Genomic DNA, 22,523 nt, shown 5'->3' with positions numbered 1-22,523 from the left:
TAGAAAAGAATACGGCAATAACGCCATTATTCCGCATATTTTAGTCAAAACTTTGGTTTCCTCCAAGCAGCTTTACCCAAAGCAGTTTATTTTCAAATACACTCTTCCGCGACTAATTGACATGACGCGTAGAAGCAAACAAGCACAAAACATCCTTACGTTTAATGAGGCATGTACTGCTGTCACAAAAATAAATTGTTTTATTATTTATAAATAATTCAATTCATGAAGTATTTTTTCGCACAAATTGAAATAACTATAGCCTGCTGCAAAGGCTAAAATAATTGCGGAACATTTGACCGTTTCAGCTCATTTAGAATGCGCGTAGTTCAGCACGCACCTCATCCCCCACCTACCGCCCCCTAGGCAATCCACGGGTATTTGACTTTTGTCTGTGCCTGGAGAGTAGGGAATTTGACACACAAGGCCTTCCTGGGGTGGAGAATTTGGACTTTGACTGAGGGGGATGGGGATTTTGAAACTTGTCTGGGGGGATGTGGAATTTGAACCGGAAGTGACAAGTATACACTGTTTTACGAGGGATAAAACACAAATAGCGGTGATAAACATATTAAACTTACGCATTTTAATAACTTGACGTTTCGTATGCTACGCAACATACATTTTCAAAAGTGGAATAAAGAACGTTACAATTTTTGAAAACTATATATGAAATGTAAATAAGGGGTCTGGAAAGAAACTTTGCTCATCCAAGAACTTAAGCCGGCTCTTAATGTAAACGTCAGCAGTGAGAAGCTGATACTTTATTAATAAGCTTAGGCTTTTATTGTTTTACTGTTAAGAAACAGATGTTTCTTAATCTCGTTTCCAGACCCCTTATTTGCATTTCATATATAGTTTTCAAAAATTGTAACGTTCTTTATTCCACTTTTGAAAATGTATGTTGCGTAGCATACGAAACGTCAAGCTATTAAAATGCGTAAGTTTAATATGTTTAACACCGCTATTTGTGTTTTATTCCTCGTTAAACTACGATGGCCCAAGAACAAAAGCCTTTATGATACACTGTTTTTCCAGGTATGGAGATGTTTCTTCTCCATACCTGGAACAACCACGTGTATTCCGCTGAAAAGACTTGACACTTCCGGTTCAAATTCCCCACCCCACCAACTAACTGTCCCCTTCGTGCCATGTGGCACATAGGACCGCACTCACCCCACCCAACCCCACCAAGGCAAGTTTCAAATTCCCCAACCCAGCCAGGCAAGGATCAAATTCAGGATGGCAGGCACTTTACAGGCTGAAACTTCGGTAAGTGGAAAAAGCCAATGTTTACTTGCTATAGGTGGAGACAAAAAAGTAAGCTCTTTGGAGTGACCTTCTCCTTAAAAGTTCGCTTTCGTTAGCGAATGGCTGAGATGCCGAGAGCTGTGTGATTTTTAGGTTTTAAAGCCTGAATAGTCAAATCAGTTGCTGGTCAATGGGTAGAAAATCACGGTCGCTGATCTTGCCTTTTTCAAGAAATAGTTGTCCTCCGCAGAGCAGGTAGAGTATGAACTGCTATTGAAGAGTGACTGAACAAACGCTGTAAAATGTACAACCACCTCTCTCAAGAAATATTAAATATAATTCATTCTAAGGTATTGCATTCAGTTGTTAAACGCGTCTACTGGCCTACTATCATAACCTTTCACACCCTGGAATGACGCTTGCAAGGGAAAAACCCAACAGCGGCGCCCAAAACTGTAAATACGCGACTTGGCTAAATTTTACCACATTAGTTGATCACACAAGAAATCCTTCAATTGAAAATTGTTCAAAAGTAAATCTACAATCAAAATTGCGATTTAATTTCTCGTGGGGTCAACAGGAGTGCCTGAAATATCCTCGCTAAGTAGCTTGCACGCCTACACTTGAGCAGGGCATTTGAGCGCAAGTTGGCCCAGGGGCGCGGGAATTTGAACGAGCCAATCTTCAAAAGTTCAAATGCCCGGGGGTTGCCCGGGGCCTTGCCCGGGGGGATGTTGAAGGGTTGAATTCATCGACGCATAGACGAGCAACTAAACCGGCGATCTTCCAGTAAAACAGTTCAAAGCTATTTTTTCTTTTTGTTAATAGGTCAATCAAACGTTTTTATTGCAGTTGCGCCTCTTACAAATATGCTGGCATGGAAAATACGAAAAAGAACGTCCGAAGTTAATTCTAATGTGTAACGCCCCAATTGCTACAGGGAATTTATTTATTTATTTATTTATTTATTTATTTGTATATTTATTTATTTATTTGTTCCTCATTCATTCTTTTATTTAGTTAGTTATTACTTCATATGTGCACTCGTACTAATGAAGAACGCATACGAACTCAAACTTACTGGAATGAACTAATCGACCATTTCTTAGTCCAACCTTCTGTCGTCATCCGTAAAACTCTATTAAAGCAGTTAATATTCAAATGCATGGCCAGGCTGATCATGAGGCTGTAAAAGAAACCTGACACGGAAATACTTAATTTAACTAACAACGAACTTTACTCGTTACGTGCTGTTCTCGAAACATATACTTTGTCTTGTAGAAAACGTTACTTTGGTTACGATACAGATTAGTAGTTAAGCAGTAGATTAAAAGAATCAAACGTATCAGCAAGCTAATTTTGTGCATGCTTAATTGAAATTACGGTGGCGAAGTTTATTTGTTATTTGTTAGCGCTATTTACGAAACATTTCACCATCTGAGCGTCATTAAAATGCTTGCTCAGAAAAACCATCTGCATTTTCTCTTGTAAGAGGGTGTCAAAGGTGGGGTACCAATCACGCATCACGCTGAATTTTTCTATAAAATCACGTATCACGAAGGATTTTTTCACCAATCACGCGTCACGTAAAAAGAAGTAAGTACATCGCCAATTTCACTTTCTCGACCCTAAAAGCGTCATTAAAAGAGGAACTCCGCCGATTCAACCGCAAAAATGTATCGACGAATATGTGACCTCTCACGCGAAAACGTTCCTTAAGGTATCCGTTCTAACGGCTGAACGCACGGCAAGTGAACGGATAATTTAAATAACGATATTCAATTTACTTATTGCAAGACATCTTAAGACTACTTGGCTCTACATGAGTTGATAACCACTGAATATAATAAGTAACGACTCTAGAAACGATTTAATGAAATGCAAACTGTGAAGGTAACATGACGAGATTCATGAGATTTTGAAATACCTAGTCTCCTCCGCAGCCGCTTTTTTGGATGTCACGCAACGCTTCTGTTGCGTGACATCCCAAAAAACGGCTGCGGAGGAGACTATGAAATACTCAACAGGACGTGGGTTCTAATTTCCCGTGACGTCATGGTGCTTGTGCTAATCAGATTACATATCTGTCATTACCGCACAATTTGTGGGTGTTTGTGGTGTATGACCCGTTTAGCATTTGACAGGATAATTTAATACGGTAAACCAGATCACTAACCATATATAGCCTGGTTAAAAAACGTTAAAATAGTTAATATTACAACCAGAGGCTTCGCTGTATATGCATCGCGCGAAATTCGATCAAAGAACCGGTGGCGCGAACTAGAGCATGGCGGAAAATCCACGTTCTGTTCGCCTCTATCGATCAAATTCGCGGACCGTCGCTAGATTCGAGCCAAATTTGATTCGCCTTGTCGAGCGAATGGTGTCATAAACCACGAGAGTTCATCGAAAGTGATTCCTTTCCATTTTTCAAAGCTGACATCGCAGAAGTTAATTTTTTTTTAACTGTCTGATACAAATGGCGGGTTCGTGTATCCATCATGGTCATCGTGGTTTCAATATTCCAGAAAGAAAGGCACAGTTGTTGTTTCTACTCTGTTCGGAATTGTTTCAAGAGTGGTACAAAGAAAGATCCTGGATGACAATGAAATGCAGAATTTCAAGCGATCGAAGCTAGAGATGTTTTTCGGCGAAAATACGACTGGGTTAGCAGGCTAAGTGATACACGGCTTTTTGTGAGACGTGCTTGAGCAAAATTGCAAAAAAGAGAAAAAAGAATGATATTTGGAAAAATAGGTCACACTTGTAAAAATGGGTCACACCAGTTCATGTTTGTGAGCAAGACGATTGCAAATATAATAGGTTTTTAAGCTTTTCAATGCGGAGCAAAGTGTATCTCCCAAATGAAAGGGGTATCCCATGTAAATCCTCGAAGTTAAATTATAAAAAATGTCAAACCTCTGCTCTGACTTCTTTAAAACTGTAACAAACAACAATTGTAGTTACAATGATGTAATACATCAAGCATGAAAGACCGTGTTTAACCACATTTCCAAATATGGAGAAGGATGTTTAAAATATAACACACAGCTGAGAATTTTTGACAAAATTTGATGTGTTGAAAATGTGATGGAATGTGGTCTTCAGTGTTTGACACACTATATACACAAGTACACCTATCTTCTCAATTGAAACTAAAACTAAGGATAAAAATACGGCTTAAAATTACAATATCTATGCCAAATAAGATCAGATATCCAAACACCATTACATTTATGATTTACATTGTTTAAACCTGATGAGTTATTGATGAGTTTGAGAAAATTATTTGAAAATGCTTCTGCAAGTGAATTTTTAAGAGACATTTATCGGGCATTGTTTGGTGTCAAGAGTAAAAATTATGAACAATGTATTAAATTGCATTACTCTGCACTGAATGTACATTCTGGCAAAAACCGAAACTATTCCTGGAATATTAGTTAACCTCATTGTAACAGTTACAATAAGTTACCGTAGAAACAGTATGGCCAGCTTAAAAAAACTTTTACTTTAGCTGTAGCTGCTAATAAATCAAAAACGAGCTCAGTGAGCCCCATTATTTATCATCTAATTTTCATTTGCATGATAAGATGCAACGTTTTAGTTTTAAAACATTGTGCCAGGGAGTTAAGAGTCACCTTAAAATTTCGCACAATGTGTGACCTGTAGATTCTTGGCTATTTATCTTTGTTACTGATATCAGGAGGTATTACAAGGCAGAGGGCGATGGGAGGCGAAACATTTTATGGAGCTGGCCTTGTAGAGCTTCACAAATGTAAAAAGGCGCCATGCTGACTTGAAGTATTTTGTAGAGACAATGGTATGTACATTTATCTCAGTTCTTGCAAGTTTGTAATTCCATTTGTCGTCATAGTGTAGAAGCTTTCATCATTTGTGGGCATGGGCTATTTTCCTTTTATTTGATTTTCTCTATTCTTCCATCAAAGGGCATCGAGCCACGTGGAAATAAGTATAATTTTGAGGTTGTGTTATTCTTTATCGAGACAGAGAAACGATAAAAGGGTGGAGACAGAACAAACCTTTTGAATGATCAGCCTTTATTTATCCCCGTCTAAAATTATTTTTAATCAGGTGCTTACAAGCAAGTCCTGGCTTAAGAATTCCCACATTTAACCAATTACTTCCGCATTTATGTTGTCAGCTAATCATTTCATTGTAACTGAGTTAAGACCATCATTTCAATCATGGAGACAGACGTCATTTCAGTTGTCTGGAAAAGGAAAAAATTGACTTAATTTTAACAGGGTATATAAACAACTCATAGTTTCCATTTGGCGGGAAAATATGCTCGCATTGTCCGAGAAGCGGACAGCTTCCCGAGAGCGTCGCTCGAGGAAAACTGTGAGCTTTGAGGAATAGATATGGTAAAATATCCGAGCATATTTTCGCGATAAATGGAGGCTGTTCTATTATTATCAGGCTAGTATCGCAATACGCGCAGTTTTAAAATTGGGAAATATCACTCGGATATTCCCTAGTTTTAGCCGGGGCATATTCAGTCACGTGAGGCGCTTAGATCAATCGCGTGCGAGCGAAAGTATTTGATGGATTATATATGCACTGGAACCCCGATTTCTCAAACCCTCATTTTTCCGAACCTCCCGATAACTCGAAACAAAAGTCATTTCCCTCTACTCAGTCAAACACTGTAATTTTACCTCCGATTTCTCGAACTATCCGATTTTTCGAACCAATTTTTGTTTCCCTTGGGAAACCACTGTATTTACCCCTGTACGGGCATAAAGGCGTGAATAATGAATGAATGAATGCTTTATTTAACGTATACGCTTAGCTTGAGAGCTAGTTTACAGGTATTCCACCTAATAACTAATGAAAACCTAACAACTAAACAACGCTAATATCACAATTCATCAGGTAAAATCACAAATTAAATACTGATTAAAACTATTCAAAACTATTATTACAATATTACCGCCGCAGTCATTTTAAATCATGACATTTAAAATTACCAACAGCTCCTGTGGATTGAATGTAATGTTAAAGTCTTCTTGGGTCCAAACTTATGCCATCAAATACACAAGTGAAAAGGATAAAAAGATTCTACAAAGCATAACACAACACGCTAGTAATTTGGGAAGAAAATACAGGATTATAATGATACAGGGGCATCCAACGACCGTTTTCTCTCAAACTCTTTTAAACGCTGTTTTAGGCTATCTGGAGCACTTTTAAAGCTCTGTAGGTTAATTTTAGGTTGCGCTAAAAAAATTTTATCTGTTCGGTTATTCTAGAGAAATCTGAGTATTCTCGAATTTATTAGGGCTTTTTTGTCCATTTCCCGAAAACCTTAGGTCTTATCGCCTTCCGAAAATGATAGCTGACCTATTTTCGGTACGCAAAGCGACATTTTTAACAACCCGAAAACAACAGACAATAAATTTCTCATATCACGAAAGTTCGAGGTGACAATCCTCTTAAGAAAATCAGAGGGGATTAAAGGCCTTCCAAACAGATAATTTACCGAAACGATCCGTTGGTTGCCCCTGATGATAGATGCTGAATTTCATGTCAAGACATCAAAATTGCCAGTTGATATTTCTTTGCTTTCACTAGCACTTTTGAATTTTTTTTGTTTATTTCAAGTTAGTAAAATATGATATATCAGTTCATGGGTCAAATCCATACCTTATACCGGACAGCAGCATTTTTCCTGGTAACCCGGACACGACTGCAAAGGGCATTCTCCGTTCGGGCAATATTCATTTAATGGCACGCACTTGCCATTGATCGAAGCACAATCCGCTGTGAACAAGAAAACATTGCTCTCGTATGAGTCATGAAAGAAAAGAGCCATAACACAAACAAAACCTGAAAAAAAAAATTGATTTCAGCTCAGATAACCTAAGTAGCTTTTTTGATCGTGATAAGGGTCGTGTTTTCCATACATTGATGGTAATATATCGTCTTCATGTAATGTTCCTGGTGTGTCTTTTAGGTGTATATCTTTTGACATTCCGCATAACTTCCATTTCTCAAGTTGCAGTTGCGAAGCAAAAATATATGTCCGCAAAGTTGACTTTAAATTTCTTAATTTCCTCAGGAAGGCCAGTTAAACTATTTCGAAAGAATCAGGAGAAAGAGAAAAAACTTATCATTTTTAATTTTTGGGTCCATAAAATACTCAGAAATATATTATCCGAGGAACAACTACAGTGACTTACTTCCGACCATTTGTCGTAAGAATGGAGCAGGCATGGCGTTCCTGTGTCGGTTCCCTGGGTGGCGTCCACCCTGCACGGCAACGGTCCCCAAAATAATCAACAACAGACACAAATGAAACTTGGCAGCCATACTCTTCCTGCAACAAACAAACAGCCGTATTCTTTGTAAAAAGAGTTGCTACTCGCTCGAAGTCCTCGAAGTAGCACTCAGAAAGAAGAAAGAAATATACTAGGACAGGAGTATATTTTTAAAAGCTCATTTCTGTCGTTCAAAGGCTTTATTTAACATGAAATGAAGCAACTAAATGCGAACTGCTACAACAAATTGCTTAAATTAAACTACGGTTACAGGTTTTTACAACTACGTAGAAAGGCGACTGGAATTTTCTTCTCATCTGCCATAGCGTTTTATGTTTGTTTGCCTATGTTTTCTGTCTTTCTTTCAGTTATACAGACTCGCCTCATAAAATAAGTTCGTATATCGTCGCCCTGCATTGCTCTAGAGTTTTTATCACCAACCAACAAGGGTGAAAAAGCTTTAACACTAAAACATTTTCTACGGAGGTTTTAAATATTGAGTTTACCAGTAAATGGTTTGATTCCCATCCAGCCATCTAAAATATTCTAAGCCTAACGACCTTATTTTTCCATGAAACGAAAGAAGGAAGGACTTTCAACAGGAAACTATTTCTTCCAGTTGCCTGGGCTAGGTTTATGGAATCACAGGCAAATATCATGATAACACCCAGCTGCTAACAATGTTAAATCTACAAACACCAAACCTTATTGCGTTAGAATCTTCTCTTTAGATATCCTCCTTTGAAGTCAGCCTTCCGCGAAACCTTCAGGTTAGCTCTCTGCGTACAACTGATCGTTATCTGCGACTTTGTCTCCTTTCAAGAAGTCCTAAACATGAAACAAATTAGTTTGAGCTGGACAGCTGTCAATTGGAAAACAGTTTTATTGAAGCTCATGTCACAACTGCTGGGACTTGCGTGCACCTGTTAAGCTTGCAAAGAGCGCATGCCCAACTGCATTCGCCTAGGGTAGGCTTCAAACATTTACTTAATGAAACATTTTGGCCGAACGAGAAAAACTGGAAATATCATGATAAGAGGAGTTTTGAGAAACGTAAGACCAACCAGGAAGAGTGCCCCGACTATCAAACGTTTTTGCGTTCCCAAAGTCAAGTTCAAGGCTAATGTTGAGCGAAAAAATTACGGACCAAGACCCAGATTTTAAACAAAAGAAGACAAACGGCTACTTTGTAGGGTTTGCTTGGCAAGTTTGTGATGCGTTACTAAGGGTATAACTTTTCAGTGCTGAAATTCTATTGATTAAACATGAGACTTAAAATGGTATCGAAATTGCGCTTAACTGTCGTCATTGTTTGGTGATAATAACCAGTTTCAAACGTACAAAAGATTGATTGATGGATCGAGAGAGCAAAGGATCGATCGAATGATTGATTGATTGCTTGATTGCTTGCTTGATTGATTGATTGATTGATTGATTGATTGACTGATTGATTGAAATTGAAAACTGGCATGATCTGATTGGCCTTTGGAAAACAGCATCACTTGACACTGGCGGAACTAGGGGGAGGTTGCAGGGGGTGCACACCCCCCCCCACCCCTCCCAGAGATGAAGCCTTCTTCTTCGTGTACGCTTTTAAAATTTGTTTACCTCACCAGTCAGTTACGCCATTTCTTAGTGGTGCACCTCTCCTATGAAAAATCCCGGATCCGCCCCTGTGACAGTAAGTTCTGTTTCACCACAGAATAACAACGTATCATGCACCAAGGTATTTAATTATCTTTATTTGCGGATTCTGACGTTAGAAAGACATTGAGCGATAATCCTGTGTGTTCGTTTAACGCTTAATCAGTGAATAGCTCCAACGCGAAACAAGATATACCTAACTGATGACCTAAAATGACCACTTTCCATATTAGAATGGTGTGTTTCTTGGAAGCAATGTACAATGGAATGAAATTGACCTTTCCTGATTTTTGCATCTTGTAACTTTTTGCTGTGAGGTGTTTCGTTCCCAATTTTTATAGCCGGTTTTTTCATGAACCACCACAAGACAATTTCAATCTTCATAGCAAGTCAATTGCGTGCATTCTATATTTTAATTTAGGTTTTCGGCTCACCTATATACAATCTTGTATTCTTCAAAAACCCACAAATGGTTGTCAATAACAGCTTAAATTAAAATTTTCCGCGCATAGAAGACACTGTAACAATAGGTTATCTGTCACATTAGCAAGAGCAATGTTTGTACATTATATTAGTTTTTCAGAGAGCGGAGGCACGTTTTCATAAAATGAAAAGTAATTGCGTACAGACGCTAATTTTCCAACCTTTTAATGTAAAACATAGGGATGTAAAACTAGGATGGTAAAGCAAAAACCCAGGGCATACTAATCTGCATTTTCTAATCTGTCGATACAGAGGAAAACTTTGAGCGTAAGAGAACGCTGACAATCCTAACATGGAAACATCTACAAGTCTCCTTTCTTGTCTTTCGTGACCCATCGTGGATCAGATAGCGGCAAAGTTGTGTCATAACCTGCATTTCCTTGTCATATACAGTACCAAATAGACACCAGCACGGTTTAAAATTAACTCGGTTTGATTCGCTAACCTCTGACGCATTTCCTCGACTGAACAAGACTGACAGGCACATCGCGTTCACACACCAATAATAGAGAATAAATATAACAGGCCCGAGTCCAACTGCACTACCTGGTGGTTCTTGTGACCCGAATAAACAGTTCCTGTTTTCAAAACCAAGGAGAAACATTTCAGAAAGATCCACATTGTGAACTCCCTTAAATCTGTTAGGCGTCACGCCTTCCTAAAATCAATCGGTAAACAAACCTTTTGAAGAATCCTCAAAATGAATTTAGGATAGGCCTCGATCATTATCAATTTGCGGTTTGTTTTACGCGACAGCAAAAAAAAGGCGAGAGGAAACTGAGGATACTTTTCGTTTCAACATGTCTTTCTTTCTCACGTCAGAATTTGCAAATTAAAGGTAACTTTAAAAATACCTTGGTGGAAGACACGCTGTTATTTGAGCGCCAATATATAACATTTGGCTTTAAGTAGTTAAAAATGTTCGGTGTGTAGCCAGGCATGTTAAAAATTGGTAAAAAAGGAAAGGAATTAAATGGTTGTCACTGGCTAAAACTATGGTTATCGGACGTTTCGGCCACTACTGTTGCCTTCTTCAGCAAAAGATGGAAAATGCAAATGTTAAACGGCGTCCTGCTAGAATATGTAATAGATGTGTGATAAAACTAAATGAGCAAATGTCTCTAGAGTATTCTTAATGAGTGTAAAAATTCTTAATGCCATTGTACACGTTCGGTAGCGCTATGTGTTCGTTTATAGCGTTCCTGTCTCGCACGGAATGCCAAGCTTCAAGAATTAGTCTTTGTTTCCATACTGATAATCTGTCGACAATTTCAACGTTCTCCAAATCTATTTGGTGACCGTTGAGCATATGGTGTTTGGCCAATAAAGAGTTTTCGTCCAATGTTGCTATAGCCTGTGCTTGTTCTTTCATACGTGTTTTTAACGCGCGTGATGACTAACCAACATAAACACAGTCACAATCTTTACATTTGATCTTGTAAACAATGCCTCTGGAAGCCTCTTTCTCGATCTTGTCTTTAGGTTTTTTGAGTATGTTCGAGATGGTACGAATAGGTTTATGGGCGACCTTGACATTGAAACCTCGAAGAACGTTTGCGACTCTTTCGGAAAAACCTTTGGCGTAGGGGAGGATGACAAAACCACGATGGTCGGTATCATTCGTTTCTTGTTGTCTACTCAGTTGGCGGCCATTGTGAATGAAATTTGCAGGGTAGTTATTAGTGGCAAGGGCTTTCGTTACTCGTTTAGTTTCCCGTGAAACTTCCTCCTCCGTGGAAGGAATGTTCCTTGCGCGATCCATGAGAGTGCGCACGACCGAGTGTTTATGCTGAGGATGGTGGTGTGATTTGAAATCAAGGTAACGGTCGGTGTTAGTAGCTTTCCTGTAAACAGACACAGCGATCGAGCCATCTTCTTGTCTGGTTGTTTTTGTGTAGAGAAAGGCAATGGAACCTTCTGATTCTATCTCGATTGTAAATTTGATATGAGGGTTGATGGAATTGAGATGTGAGTGGAATTCATCTACGTGCTCTCTTTTAACACATACGTGGCTGTCATCTACGTATCTAAACCACCATTTAGGAGGGTTAGGGGTCGATGAGAGAGCCTTTTCTTCGACATGTTCCATGACGAGATTGGCCAAGATGGCGCTGACTGGGGATCCCATCGGACAACCGAAAATTTGTTGGTAATGGTTATCACACATCTATTTCATATTCTAGCAGGACGCCGTTTAACATTTGCATTTTCCATCTTTTGCTGAAGAAGGCAACAGTAGTGGCCGAAACGTCCGATAACCATATTTTTAGTCAGTGAAAACCATTTAATTCCTTTCCTTTTTTACCAATTTTTTTTGGCTTTAAGTACCTTCGTATCGTTTCAAAGCGAAGGAAAACCTCCAATGCTGTGGGGATGCCATCTTTGGTATTTTAATATCACTGAATATTCAATACTGATCAAAGAAGCAAAGGAGCTTTTGCCCTCGCTATGTATTTAAATGTATTTAAATACTATTTTTAAAAACTGTTTTAAACCTATTTTATGAAATAGATTAAAAACAGGGCGAAAAGTGTATTTTTAACGTAGTTTTCGACTGCTTTTAATGGTGTTTAAACCTGTTTAAAACACTATTGAAACAAAGTTTGAAATGTATTTTGAAAAGCTTTTAAAAATACAGTTAAAATTCCAAAACTCGAAATCCTTTGCTAAGTTTAAAAATATAATTAAAATAGTCTGTAACTACTTTAAAAATCTCTCGAGGAACACAGCATTCGGAATAAAAACAGGGCACAAATCGTTTTAAAAACAGCTTTTAATCTGCAAGACTATTTTTAAACTAGTTTAAATGACAATTTTAAAAGTATTTTGTACAAAATAGGTTTAAAATAGGTGCAAAATTATATTTTTAACATATTTTTCGACTGATTTTAAAGGTGTTAAAACCTGTTTAAAACACTATTGAAATCCACTGTCTCAAAACATATTTCAATAGTACTTTAAACAGTTTAAAAATTAAAGTGGATCATACATGAAAAAAAATATATCAAATACAATATAAATATATGAAAATAGCTTTAAAATAGTCTAGAAATGGCATACAGTAATATAGTATAAAACAGCATAAAAATAGCACAAAATAGTATAAAAACAGTATGAAAATACTGTAAAAATAGTATAAAAATAGTATTAAAATAGTTCAAAAATAGTGTCAAAACAGCATAACAATAGTGCCAAAAAAATCTTAAACTTACATGTAACTTTGCTCTAGCTGTGAACAACACATGACATGCTAGAAGTAAGTGTAGGGCAAACTCAAGCTTGATGGGGGTGCTTGGCTCTACTTCTTTCTTTACTTGTATAATCAATGTATGTAGCTCTACACTTACTGTATGTGTATATGAAAAGCTGTAATAACACTTGAGCCTGCGATAATATTTTTTTTGTCTACTGTACATGTATAAAAGGCTAAAAGTTACTACAGTTTTAAAAACCAAAACATTTTTGAGTGTACGGCCATCATCAGTGGTACATAGTTTCTTTGTTAAGAAGAATTGCAAACAATGTAAAGGAGTCAAAGGAACATGCATGTATCAATACCAATTGAGAACTTGAGGCTAAGGGTCCATTACTTAGTATAAAACATCTTCTATATCACTCATTTTAAGACTAAATACAGGTTATTTACTTGTACTGGTATGCTATGTCTGCAGGGCTGTCATTAAGGGTTGTAAGCCGTAACACCTGTTATGGCTGAGTATGCTTGATTTTCCCTTGATGCTACAGGTGAAATTCCCTGTTGTTTAGAGAAATCACCCACAAAGTAACAAATTTGCTATGGGTGTGGAGAATAAGGCTACAGGTGACTAAAAAATTAATGACAACCCTGGTCTGTACATGGGAACTATATACATTGTAAACGTACATGCAGTACATGCATCAATCACTTCTAATCAAGGGAACCCTTAGGCCAATTTAGAGGGTACAACTCATTATGTGTGACTTTTGTAAATTTAGTAGGTGATGATCATGTTGTGCAAAGGTTTTGTTCATCTTTCATCACTGAGCAATGTCTGAGGCTGCAACTAAATCCTGCATCATTTATGTGGTCCATGTTACAGTTGCAAGCAAGTTGTGGGTTTGATTTTGAGTCATGGACTTGTTTTATGTACATGTACAAGTGCATGTAGCAATTAAAGCTGTACCATCTTATTGGGCCTACAGATATTCAGACTATGAGTAGTCCCGGCCTCTTTCGCTTAGTCTATTGTGTGTGATGCAAATGAAAACAGCGAGAAAAATATGTTGATTTTCTTTTGTGTCACGCATGATACATAGACTAAGGGCCTCTTCGTATGAGCGAGGTAACTGGCCAAGTGCTGTGTTGCAAAAGCAAAGCTATTTTGCCTAAAAAGTTTCGTCCTGGTTACCCGGGCTGGAGCGTTCATATGGGAAAATTTTCATCCTGGTCACTGAGATCTTGGACGCAAAAACTGAGATCTCAGTAACCGGGCCAGGCGGGTTGACCGGGCTCATATGAAGAGGCCCTAAACCAAAGAGGGAATACTCGTAGTCTTAGCAAGCAGGGCAGGGAAAAACCACATCCCATTGCCTGGGGCAAGTAAATTTTGCTCTTGGGCAAGTGAAAATGGAAGTTTGGAGGTCTGGTCAGGTGGGCAAGTAAAATTAGCCTCAGTACATATAATCTTGTGAATGATAATTTCCAATCAAAGCCTATTTCAAAACTTAAGACTGCAAGATGAGCAAAACAGTGAGTTGAAAGCATGGATTAATTTAAAATCCAAGCATACTTTGTATCTGACACAACAATTGTCACTGTTGGTAGTTTCTTTCACCTAGTTTCATAGTGCCAGTAAACTCATTTTGTTATAGTCTATCACTGAATATAGACAGCAACTAGTAAATGATGTAGTTGATAAGGCATGAACCCTACATGCCCATTGGGCATTAGTAATATTTTAGTGGAGCCAACTGAAAACTAAAATATACTGGCCCACTGGGCAGCTAGATTTCATTTTTTTTTTCTGGCCCTGGCAAGATGAAGCTTAAAAAACCAAAACCACTTGCAGTAAGTTATAGGGAACCCAAGCTGTCACAAGTCAAGGTCATGTGCAATTTGAGGTAAAGTTTTACAAAGACCACAGTATTCAATCATGAAAGAATTAATTAATGCATACCATGTTCCCCTTGAAATAAACTTTGTAGCCGCAGTGTATGTAATATATGATCGATAATATTATTATTTACAAGTTAACAAAAATTATCCCATCAAGTTGTAAGGTTCATTCATTTCCAACAAGAAACAACTGTACTTTCACTGATGTGGCATGACTGTAGTAGCTGCATATAGCTTCCTTTCTAACCCTAAATTTAGTTATTTCCTCCTTTAAAAATTTACCAATGATTGCAGAATTGCAGCAATAACTTTGTAACCAGAAGGCAGTTGAAAGACCCCTATCAAACTCACAGAGACTTTGGCCCTAACAGGGCAGCACCACTCTCCATCTCCTGTTTCTCAAAGCTGAAAATAAAAACAAAATTATTTACTGCATTGTTTAGTTATTGCAGGGTTTAATATTTTAGCCTCCATGTATGTTTTGTTATCATGTTAAGTCTATAAAGTTGCCTTTCCACTTGAAGAAAAACAAACTGTTTGATTCAACTTCCACAGCTCGTACTTTAATTTCCCTACGAAGAGATCGATCAGTTTATGCCATGTCAAGATAGTAAAATGATCACAATGGATGAGTAATTTACAGCTGCACAAAAATGGCATACACAGTTGCAAACATATAACTGCCATATAACCGATCATACATGTATATAGAACAGTACCTAATTATGTAGACTGGACGAAGAACAATTCAAAATTCAGATCTATGTTTCACAGGCAATCATCTAATTCGATAAAACAGCTGATGTGGTTACAGATATGTTACATGTATTTACATGTGCATGCATCTTTTCGAATGAAAGACACACCAAGACAGAAGATGGTCGGCTTACCTCCATTTCCTTGAGACATTACCAAGTTGAAGTCTATCAGAAAGATAAATCATGGTCGCTGCACCCACGAGTCATATGATTCGGTTCGGTCCCTTAACTTTTCGTCCAGTAAAAGGTAAAAAAACAAACAAATGAACTGTTGCACTGGTTTTAAACGACTGGAACGAAACCTCCGTTTTACACAGCAAATTTTCAAATGGCAACAAGTCACGTGGTTATTCACATGATGTTTCATGCAATCACAGCTGACCAAAATGCTCGCATCAGAGTATTGCACCGGTGTCACAGTGATATGTGTATCCCCGTGATATGTGTATCCCCGCACACATATCACTAGTGATATGTGTATCCCCCGTGGGGATACACAAAACACTGATACGCGCCTGGGCATTCAACGAACAAAATGGCGACTCGGTTGCGAGGTTCCGACGAGCGCTGTAAAGAGTAGAAGAAACCAGAAATGAATTCGCGCCCAACGGAGCAGATTAGGATTTCTTGAGTTTGGTTGAGTTCCAACCGACTCGATTGTATATCTGACTAAAACTTCGAACAGCGGATACACATATCACTAATTATTTCATGGCGCAGTGATCTCAGTGTGTATCCCCTAAACACAGCCGTTAGATTAGCTATCTACCTGATCGAAGAAAATGGCCAATTACTGCCGAAACGTGCTGGCTGCTCACTCGCTACGACGTTTATACCCAGGTTGAGGTTTGCAGAGTTTGCAACTCGAATGTCTAAATATCTAAACTGAAATCGCGAGCAGGGGATACACATATCACTAATTATTTCATGGCGCAGTAATATGTGTATCCCCAGAAACACAACTGTTATAATATAGCGCATCAACCTTGTCAAAACTGCAGGCAATATTAGCACCCGACGTTTTTACACGGCTTGGGTTCACTGAAGTTTGAAACTCGATAATTCCACTAAGAACGCGTGCACGCGTGCACGGGATAATAAGGGATACACATATCACTGATAATTTCATGAACTAGTGATATGTGTATCCCCATGGACACAGCTGTTATATTGGCTTTCTACCCAAGAAGAAAAATGCCCATAACATTTGCATTGTCAAAATTGGCTTGCTAGAAATATTCACACCCGGCATTTATTCATAGCTTGGGATTTCTGGAGTTTCACTGACCTCGGTTGTACACCGTCGCCGACCGCATGCAGGGGATACACATATCACTAATTATTACATGGCGCAGTGATATGTGTATCCCCTGAAGACAGCCGTAATCTAGGCTAACTGCCGAAAAATAAACGTCGAATATTATGAAACGTGCTAGCAATATTCGCAGTATAGCAATGTATACAGCTTGAGACTTAACATATCTTACAAAAAGTCGAACTGAAAAGCGGGTGCAGGGGATACACGAGTGCCACTAATCATTTTATGGCGATCGGGTCGAAGCCGTGATATGTGTTTCACTCCACGAATAATTCAGATGCAAACAAGGCGATGAACAGTGGAGAATATGCGTTACTCGAGGGGTGAGAATGCACCGCGCAATTAATATCGTCCTAGAAATCCGGTGCCGTGAAACTCAAATTGAAATATATCTAGATCCATTTGGTGTTCAACTTTAAATTCATTATATCCCGCTCGCAGAAAACCAGTTAGGATCAAGAACACAATTCCAGCAGCAGATACGTAACCTTTTTCAACTACAAAAATTGAGATTTGTGTTTTACTGAAGCCTGTTTGGGTTAGTCGTTCGTCCAGTAAGCGACCGGACGACGAGAGCGCTTTCAAGGAGGATATTACTTTTAAAGTAGACGGGAGGGGGTGGGGGATACACATATCACTGGTCGCCATTTTGGGGGGGATACACATATCACTAGTGATATGTGTGCGGGGATACACATATCACGGGGATACACATATCACTGTGGACACCGGCGGGTCAGCGGAAAATCGACCGGAAAATCCGTTTGCGCCAAAAGTTACGACCGCCAAAACGAAGCAAGAGGATCGCATCGATCGCCACATTGGATATAGTTCTTAGCCCAGGATTTTTAACGGTACGGTATCTGTTTATTTTATCTGCTTAAACTTCATTTTTTTGTTTACAACCCTCGTAACTTTTTCAAGCGTATTCTCAGGTATTTTACATTGAGACATACGCGGGTAATGCTTGGCGATTTCTTGGTTGGATGCGCCAAATGTTTATTCATAAAAGAAGCTTTCTCTTAGATGCATGGCTTTGCTCCAGACGTAACTAATCACGTACCAAATGGAACGTTCGATTAAACGAACTTTATCGAAATCAATCGAACTTAATCGAACGATTGGGTCCGAACACTCGAAGAACAAAATTGGGACATTCGAATGAATGGAATCGCACTTTGTTGTCGTGAAAGAATGTGTTGTACACACGTTCATGTATTGAGTAATTGCATGCTATAACACATGAAATCCAAGCCTGTCATGGACAGTCGAATCCTTGCATTTTGGTTGCGACTTTAGGTGTCACTCAACCTGTATTCGTCCTATTGTTTCTATCGTTAATTTTACTTTAATTATTTTCATTCTTCTCTATTATGGGTGTAGATTTCTTGGCAAAAATGATATTCACACAAAGGGGCTCTGGAAAATGGTTGAAGGGCCTAGTGATAGGGACTTCTCCCCATGCACATGTTAGTTTTGACCTTCAGTGGGGGATAGACAAGCATTCAGTGTGGTTCAAATTCAACAAATTTTTGATTAGATGAATGCACTATATTTATGTGGCAGGTTGATATATTTCCAAAAAATATGGCTAAGCACAACCAAGGTTCAGGAAGAAGAAATTACCTGGCAAGAAGAAGAAAAAATAATGAAAGACAAGAGGACAAAGTAATAAGAGAAGGATGAAAACACAGAAAACTACATGTAGCTGAAGTATTTCATTCTTTGCAAGAAACTGAAGCAGATGAAACAATTAAGTTGGGAAAGATTTGCGGAACCAGTGTGATTTACCACCAAGGCATTTTTATGTGGTCCAGTGAGGGTTCTTTATTCGCTTTTGCTTGTAACATTTTCAAGAAACAGAGTAAATTTAACCAGTTACAGAATAGCCCACTAGGACATGAATGAATGGGTAAGTGGATAATGCAGTTGATTCATGTACATAATTAATAATGAAATGTTCCAAGTCTTGGTTCGGTAGTTGTTGTTCGCGAGATCTTGAAGCTTGTGCTCTAGTTTGCAAGATGGCATCCAAGCAAATGCGCGAAGGCCTCTAGGTGTTCTGAAATGTTATTGTTGACAACTGAAAAATAAAACTTTTTATCATTCAGTGCATTTTGTCTTCCTTTTCATTGGCTGAGAGCCCACCAAGTGACGTGTAAATAACTGCCTACAAATAATGATCTGCTCATGCATAGTGCCGTGTAAATGTGTTTGCTGCAAATAATATTGAATTTTCCTCTCATGCGTAATTGAAACCAAGCTCTCAGGTGAAATAATTTAAATGGCAGATCGCTTCGCTGAGCTGTCAGAGAGTGATTTAAATGTGAAACCAAACTGGGTGGTCACAGATCAATTATTTGCCTCAGCCTTCAGCTTCGGGAAATAATTGATCTGCTTGCCACTGACAAATCATGATATTTTGCTCAACCTCATCCAATAATAATTATTATTCACAGTTATTGTGGAACCGGCGCTTTTTGCCAGCTTGCTGTGATGTTAGTAGTGAATGCCTCTTGTTAACAGATCAGAGCACAGACTCTCATAATATTAGCCTGGTCACAGCATCTGTCATTGAAACCAACCACTAAATTCAACATAAGTCTGCTCATAACAGACTGGAACAACAACTTTTATCATTAACAACTGTTTAGACAAAAAAAAATGGATTTCCTACATTGTTAACAATAATGACTAAACTGTTGTACACAAATATTAGTTCAAACCACTTTTGACTTCAAAATTAAATGACTGTCAAATCTGGACAACTGTAACTGCTCATATGGGAAACAGGAAAAAAAGAATTGTTTGAGAGAACAAAAAAAAAGGAATTTGGTTGTGAGATCTTGATTTTGGTGTACTTTGTGAGTGACAGCACTTTTACAAGATCTTGAAGCATGTATACCATGATGAGGGACCACAATAAATAACTGGCTGATTACTACAAGCAATTTTCTTTTTCATATTCAGTGGTTGTCATTTCTTGTGATTTGTTTTGAGATCTTTCACGTGCACACTGTGAGTGGGACACTTTCTGCCAAAATTACATGTATGTAAATTATGTAATCTTGAAGCACGTACATGATGACTGACCACAATCAATAATTTGCTAATTACTGCAAGCTAGTTACATGTACCTTGAAATTTTCTTTTTAATATTGAGTAGATGTGATTTTTTTGTGATTTGATTGTGAGATCTTAATTCTGGTCTACTTTGTGAGTGATGGCATGTTTTGCCATTAGGAGTAGCCCCAATCAGTAATAAGTAATGTCAACCAATTACTTGGATCAATTTTCCTTGAGTTATTAGTTGCTGTTGTTCAGAGATTTGATTGCTCCTGGTAAATTTTTAGAGTGATGACACTTTTGATAGAACTTATATATTGTGCATGTACATGCGGCTTAGCACATGCTCTCAACCTGAACCTCACTTGTGAACAAACATGGCATCTGTGACCATGTCCTTTTAGAGAAGACTGGGATTTACTTTAACGCCTGTCAAAAAACTCCTCTGGGAAGTCCTGGAGTTGTTCAGTCTTTGCCTGCCATTTTGGTTATAAACAGTGCTTGATACTTCGAAAAAAAAGAAAGACAGGAATACATGTACATGCAGGGCGGCAAGAGAGTGCTATTTTGCGAAAAGGTTTGTTTGTCCACAGATTCATGTTTTTGGCTTGGCTAAATTTTTGATTGATTTTGATATTGAGAGAGTCTTAAAAGCTTACACACTAAAGCAGTTTTCAAAAAGGGGATGCAAATTATGTTGATTGAATTATAAATTTCCATTGGGCTAGATTTATAAATAGTGCAAAAATAGTGTATTTAAAATCTGTTTTTAAGATAGACATAATTGTCATTATTTAAAACTACTATTTAAATAGTATACTCGCCTGATTAAAACTTAAAATATGTTTAAAACAGACTGTTTTGGTTGTATTTTAAAGCTTATAATATGAATTGCTATCTCAAATAGGTTTTAAACTTCCTATTTAAAACATATTTTATGTTCTTGGCATGTCAACTACATTTTAAATATCCTATTTAAAGACTATTTTAACACTGAAAATTTGTAAAATACTTTTTAAACCTACGGCCATTGCCAACATAACTTTCAAAACAGGGTTTAACTAGAATTTTTAAACTGTTTGAACGAAATTTTTGTGGCCATAGTATTAAAATAGATTTTAAATCCCCTATTTAAACCCTGTTTTGAGCTCAAACTACGTTAAAAACAGAGTGAAAATCATTCCAATATCATGAAGTAGGTTTTAACTATACTTGAAATACATTACAAACAAGAAGCAAAATTTTGAATTTTGTACAAAATAGCACAAAAATACCCTATGGTGACTTCAAAATACTGTTTAAATCGTCAAAATCCGTTCAAAACAGTTAAAATCAGTTTAAAAATACAGCTGTTTTGGTAAGGGAGAGGAAAACATGGCCACGGCGTATTTGGATATCTGACCTAATTTGCAATTTTATTTCTCCGTTTTCTACTTAGATTTAATTTCGATTGAGGAGCTATATCAAACACTTAAGGCAGCGTTAAACCAAATTTCTAACACCTCGAAGTTTGTCAAAAATACTTCATTGCGCGTCGTTTTTTCAACTCTCTTTTCGGTGTTTGGAAATGTGGTCAAACACAGTCTTGCGTCTTTCGGTATATTATTAAATCCCCGGATTCAAAGGAGCTAACCTGTTTTCAAGCAAACCGGGACAGGAGGTCCAGGACAGCTGAGGCTGTCACTAAAAACATATCACGTGAAAGCTAATGAGCAAAAACAGTTAATTTATATTATGATAAAAGTTAGGACTTTGAGCAGTAGACAAAAATAATCAAAAGGTTTTTAAAACGTAAACGTGTTTCTTAAAAGATCGTTCTTTTCTGCGCTTAATTGAAATAAAGGTGCCAAGTCTTTTGCGGAGCAAGTCACTATCTGAACCATAATTAGAATGCTTGTTCAGGAAAAGCCATCTGTTTTCTTTTAAGTTGTTTTTCGGTTAACAAAACAAATCGTCTTCAGTTTTTAAATGATATAGATATTAATTTTAAATGCACTTTACACAACTTACTATGGCCATTTCGAAAAATAAATGGAGTCCAAATCCCACCTTTCTATGTTGTCCAAATTCAAATTGAAATTCAACTTGTTTTTCAATTTTTCTATATTCAATTGAAATTCAAATTCAAGTTTAACACCTTTTTAAACTGACATTTTGATGAAAAATGCAAAATTAGAACGTCAAATTTGGCATATGAACGACTAAAACGTACCTTAGATTGAGTTTTACTTCACTAGGTATTTTCGTTTCTCTGGCAAAAGTGAAGCGCAAAACGGAAAATGAGTCATTTATTAAAACAAAAGTGTCAAAAAAATCATCTAGTGTACTTATTGATCTAGACGGGAAGTAGTAATAAAGCACTTAAACAAGCCGTCTACACCTTTTCAGATCAAACCGCTTCGTGCTCAGTTCAACTTCACTGTAATACAACTCGGTGCTCTTTTTCAAAGTCCAAGCTGTGTAATGAATGAAGCTGGCCCACTCTACTCATCGTTCATCGTTAATTGTGTGTTGAACGCCTTCTCAGCCTACACCGCCACCATGTTGAACATTTTAACAATCCATGCGATGAGAAAAACTTGGTCGTTACCAAAGCCTTTGAAAACGTTGCTGCTTAGTCTTGCTGT

At 37.7% G+C, this 22,523-nt stretch overlaps 3 long non-coding RNA genes across 3 annotated transcripts in view; 2 read left to right on the top strand and 1 right to left on the bottom strand.

The window, feature by feature from the left end:
* Positions 1–22,523, top strand: part of LOC145489126 (uncharacterized) — a 34,526-nt gene that overhangs the window by 10,432 nt on the left and 1,571 nt on the right. The window lies entirely within an intron of this gene.
* Positions 5,293–8,391, bottom strand: LOC145490066 (uncharacterized). Its single transcript, XR_014049663.1, has 4 exons — positions 8,237–8,391; positions 7,455–7,591; positions 6,919–7,035; positions 5,293–5,482 (listed from the first exon to the last, which is right to left on the bottom strand). It is a non-coding gene; the product is annotated as an uncharacterized LOC145490066 (long non-coding RNA).
* LOC145489505 (uncharacterized) lies at positions 17,283–18,945 on the top strand. The gene is made up of 2 exons (XR_014049601.1): positions 17,283–17,684; positions 18,397–18,945. It is a non-coding gene; the product is annotated as an uncharacterized LOC145489505 (long non-coding RNA).

This window comes from Orbicella franksi, chromosome 6, assembly GCF_964199315.1.
Source record: "Orbicella franksi chromosome 6, jaOrbFran1.1, whole genome shotgun sequence".
Classification (NCBI taxonomy): Eukaryota; Metazoa; Cnidaria; class Anthozoa; order Scleractinia; family Merulinidae; genus Orbicella; species Orbicella franksi.
Note: the sequence above shows the minus strand (reverse complement) of the source record. Positions and strands in the feature narration are given on the sequence as shown.